Raw genomic sequence first — 5,258 nt, forward strand, 5'->3', positions numbered from 1 at the left:
TTTTATTAAAGAGGAGTTCTTAATGCTACTTCATTGGGAGGGTGTGAGCATTAAATGGGACAATATTTGTAAAGAGTTTTGCCCAGAACCCAGTATATAATATGAGCCTAATAAATGCCAGCTCTATCCACATGCCTCACTTTAAAAACAGAATTCCATTGAGAAGTCAGTTCTCTGTCTTTGTTGCTCCTCTGAATGGTTTAAGAGGTTTCTGTCTTTGTTTTTCAGCAGTTTAACTAGATATGCCTAGTTTTGTTTACCTTTGCATTTAAAAGAAACACTTGCAGTTCACTGTATTAACTGAATATGTGGCTTGAAGTCTTTCATCTTCTTTAAAAAATCCTCAAAAACTATCTTTTTAAAATTTGCATCTACCCAATTCTTTTTTTTTCTTTGCTTTTAGAATTCCAGTTATAACTATTCTAGTCTTTATCCCTGAGACTGGTATCACTTATACTTCTTTCTGTATTTTTCATTCTTTCTTAAATTCTATACTCTAGCCTGACTAAACCTCTCTCTAAGCTACTAAGCTGCTAAGTTGCTTCAATCGTGTCTGGCTCTGTGTGACCCCAAAGACGGCAGCCCACGAGGTTCCCCCATCCCTGGGATTCTCCAGGCAAGAGTACTGGAGTAGGTTGCCATTGTCTTCTCCGAAACCTCTCTCTTGCTTCTTCTAGCTCTCCATGTTTGCCAGTCACCTCTGGCATTCCTTGGCTTGTAGGTGCATCACTCCAGTCACAGGGATGTCTTCTCCCAGAATGCCTTTGTATCATCTTTTCTCTGTGTGTCTGTCTCCCTCTCCTTCTGCTCAAAATCATGCTTCAGTTTTAGCAGTGGACAACAGGCATCCATTTGTTTTTACTTTTACTTTTTCAATCCAGCATAAGATGCTAATGGAGGGGGCTACTCTGTAGTACTGGGGCAGCTCCATCACTGTGCTAAGTTGGTATGCTTGCTGCCCCTGGGACGTGGAGTCTTGTGACAGCGCCAAGTCACCAAGAAAACTGTCCAGTGACAACTGGGGCTGGGAGAGGTGGGGCTGGCCCCTCTGGGAGAGCTGGCTGTCAGAGATACAGCCTGTCCTTGGGGCACCCCATGAGACAGCTTTGACGGCTCATTCCGGCTGGCCTGGCTGTTGAGAAGTGTCCTCTGGTTGGCCCAGGAAGGTTCAAAGCTGAACCCCAAGGCTAGAACCCTGCCTTGACCAGTCTGGCCTTCTAGGGTGCCCCACCTGTGAATGGCCTGTCAGCTTGTCCAAAATATCCCAGTGGCAGCATGGGTGGCGGGCCCAGGTTTGAGGTAATGGGGACTGTTCATGGAGGTCATGCGGCTGGAGCAGGCACTGATCATGCTGATCTGGTTATGGGCCGGGAAGTACATGTTTGAGGGCTGGCCCTGGCTGCTCTGATCATTGATGTTGTTGTTTAGTTGCTGAGTCATGTCCAACTCTTTTGCAATCCCATGGACTGTAGCCCATCATGCTCCTCTGTCCATGGGATTTCCAGGGCAAGAATACTGGAATGGGTTGCCATTTCCATCTCCGGGGGATCTTCCTGACTCAGGGATCAAATCCATGTCTTCTGCATTGGCATGTAGATTCTTTACATTGAGCCACCTGGGAAGCTCCTGATCATAGACAGATCCTGGGAAAATGACTTTTCGGCGTCATACATGGCTGTTGTCATGAAGTGGGCTCCAGGGTTGATGGCCCTGCCACACTGCATAAGGTGCTCCTACAGATTGTTCTGCACCAATCTCTCTCCCCTCCCCAGTAGGTGGTCATAGTTCAGAAGGTGGCTGCGGAGTGGTTGCCTGGATGGAGCCCTTCAGTTGTCCATATTGTGCTTTGGTCAGGGCCACATTAAGTAGGGGGGTTGTTTAAAAACCTAATGCTTTGGTGCTCGTTTGCCCACATAAAGGAGATAATAAAGATGTTGTCAAGCCCCTGAAGTATATCCACACTGGCAGTCTCCACCTCCTGGTAGGGTCTGGTGTGCAGGGAGCCACTGAGCTGCATGCATTGTGTTGGTAGGACATGATGATGGACAGGATGATGGTGATCTGGTTCACCTCAGCATCTGTCATCTTTTCTATGTTTGCAGCTTCTGGCCTGTTCGATAAGAGGTGCCTGACCTGATGATCTCCTCCTGGCCCTGGGTCACACAGAACATCTTCACATGAGCTGCTCTGTTCTGACAAGAGTCTTTGCAGCAGATGTTGGACAGGAAGGTGCTGAATGCAGGGTTCATCTGATCCTGGATCTGGAGGCAGATGAGGCAAATGGGACAATTGCCTAGCACCACCAGGTGCTCAGAGAGTGACGGGGACAGCCCAGCCTTGGCTGCCTTCTTGCACATCACCATGAGGCCCAGCTGGCAGTGGTCACCCACAGGGATCAGCTGCTTGGATCCGAGGACACAGGGACTGTGCACTCCAGGGCTCAGTGGCCTGGATGCCCGTGAAACTACATCTTGGCAGGTCTCAGTCATCCACATGTGCAGCTGATGGCATGTATTTATAAGCACCAGTTTGTGAACAAGTTTCCTCTTGGCGTATGCTTCAGGGCTCAGTACCACTGTTTCTGGGCTGCAGATGACAGCTTCTGGGTCTTGTCCTTCAGCATCTGGAGCTCTGGCATGCTACCGATGTTCCTGATCTGGTTGTACAGGGCCAGGGTGTGCAGTGGGGAGTTGATGACCCTGACGGAGAGCTGGATGACTTTGAACCAGGTCAGTGACTCTTCCTGGTCAGCTGATCTATGGCTTTGTTAGCTGGAGCACAGACTAGCACAGGCCCACTGAGCCAGATGGTAGATGATGGTGGCTGAGCTCACATCTTCCCTGTAGCTAGTGGATCCTGGATCTGGCTCAGCAATCTCTGCAGTCCCATCTTCAGAAAGTCAGCCAGAGAGTGGTGGAGGTCATGAAACTCTGGTGCTGTGAAGTCCTTGGGCCACTGGTGCTTTTTGATCACACCTAGCAGCTTATGGGAGATGTAATCTGCCATGGAGATCTCCTCTACAACAGATGTTCTCAAACACTCTGCATCCTGTCTAATGAGGTTCACTTCCACATGAAACCCATCTGGAAGTTATGAGTTACCTCCACATAACTGCTATGCGGCTCAGCAGTGATCTCACTGACATAATTACCAGGGGCCTTTATGACGTGGCCAATCCTTTTCTGCAGGGCAATGGGTCCCCTTTATACAACAGGCAAATCTTGTTCCCCGGCATGAGCTGAATGTTTCCTAACCGAATTATTACTAAAGTCTGATTATCAAAGTCATCTCAGGCAAAGTCAAGTAGGCAGTTCTCTTCCTGCTGAGGCCCAGGTCCCACCTGACAGTGATGTGATCCTGAGTCTGAAACTCTTTCAGTTTCTTAGAGGAGTTGGCCTCCAGCTTGGATATGTTCTGGTACTGGTAGGAATGCTCCTACCTCCAGAGATATGCTGGGGACCCTCCTCTGCCCCTGTCTTCTCCAGGACCTCCAAGGTGGTAGAAGGATTTTCCTGTTAGAGCTCCTCCAGTTGGCTCATCTACTCTGTGGTGATCTGCAAGCCCAAGCAGTTCCTGCTCAGAAGGGATTGTGACCATCCAAGACAGGAAGTAGTGGTCCTGGATCCCAGGCTGTCACTGTGAACTCTCTGGGCTGATTTCCTTGAGGCTGCTCCCAAGTGGCACAGGGCTGACTGCATAGCAGCCCCACAACCCAGGTGGACTTGCTAAGAATGAAGCCAAGGAAGAAGACCTGACCGCTTCCATAGTCATAACACTCCAGAGCTGTCTCTTCCAGGGCCCATCCTTATGCGGAGTCACCTCTTTGCATTTTGCCCTCTGCAGTGACTTACAGTATGGCTGCCAGTAGCATTTGCATGACTTATGGAACCACTCTTGCTGGTAGCACAGTAAGCCATGCAAGTAGGATCGGGTACTCCCTAGTAACTGCAGGCATGTATGAGATATCCTTCCTCTAACAAGTATCACCTTCATTGTCTTTGAAGTTCAACTCAGCCAGTTGGCTGGTCTTGCCGACGCTCCCGTCCTCGCCTGGTTCTGCAGGATGCTCAAGGCTCAGCCCACCTGTGAGTCCACCTTTCCAACTGCAGCTTCCATGCGACGGGGCCCCCAGTGCTGCCACCTCGGAAGGCGCATCTGTGTCTGGCTGGGGAGAGTGAATTAGGTGCATTTGAACTTGAGCGCTTGGGGGTGTTGAAGCCCAGGGGTTGGGCCTTCTGCACATCGAAGGAAGTGCGCATGTGCAAGATGGGCGGCCCTGCCTCCAAATTCACGGGCGACCTAAGCGGAGGGAGGAGCTGGTAGCCTCGCCGCTGAGCAGGCGGCCGTGTGGGTGCTGGCGCCCTTCGGCTGGACCTAAATCGGCGCCACCCCGCCAGCCAAGCGCCCAGAGCTTCCTCTGCTGCCCTCAGAGCCACCCGCAGCCCCCGGAGACTGCAGGAACATCGTGGGCAACACCCGTTTTAAGTACATCGCTTTAATTTTACCTGTTCGGTAGAAGGATATGAGGCGGTTGTCGACTATCCATTGCATTCTTGATTTCTGATATTATTTTTCAGTTTTAGAAGCTCCGTTTTATTTTTTGATATCAATTCTCGTTTTCTGGTTGGTTTCTCCATCTTGTCATCTGTTTTTCACAGCCATTTTAAAAATCTTTTTCTGAAAACCAATGCCCGGATCACCTCTGCATCCGTTGTCTATTACTTTTTTTCCTGCCATTACTTTTTATTTTGTACACCTGGTAAATTTTTCATTGAATTACTAAAACTATGTGTAAAAATTAGAGGAATTTTTGAAGTGTTCTCTTTCTCTAAAGGGGATTAGAGTCGGCTTCTGGCAGGCAATTAGAGTCGGCATGGATTACTTTAATTCAAAGGGACTAAGCTGATTCGCAGCTGGGTTCAAGTCTGAAAGGCTGGTCTATTTCTGGCTTAACCTCAACCTAGACTAGCCCTTTTGGCGTCCAATTGAATACTCAGGGTTTTTATCAGAACCCCATCCTTTTGGTGGCTCTTTAATCTCATTTTTAAAATCTCCCCAGAACCCAGAAACTGACAAAAACCTGCATAGTCTCTCAAACTCATAGCAGCTGCTTTCTGCTCTGCTTGGGTGTTTCTCAGCTAATTACAAACTGGCAAGTGTCTCAAGAGGCAAAGAGACTCAGACTATTGGTTGGGCTCAGTCCTTTGAACTCTTCTCTTTAGAATCCTGGCCTCTTAGATTCTGGCTGTCTTGATGCC

The 5,258-nt window shown here is 49.0% G+C and overlaps 1 pseudogene; it reads right to left on the reverse strand.

Annotated features, from left to right (window-relative positions):
• Positions 1–814: 814 nt before the first annotated feature.
• On the reverse strand, positions 815–4,546 carry LOC136157138 (regulator of nonsense transcripts 1 pseudogene; annotated as a pseudogene).
• Positions 4,547–5,258: the final 712 nt, after the last annotated feature.

This window comes from Muntiacus reevesi, chromosome 1, assembly GCF_963930625.1.
Source record: "Muntiacus reevesi chromosome 1, mMunRee1.1, whole genome shotgun sequence".
Taxonomy (NCBI): Eukaryota; Metazoa; Chordata; class Mammalia; order Artiodactyla; family Cervidae; genus Muntiacus; species Muntiacus reevesi.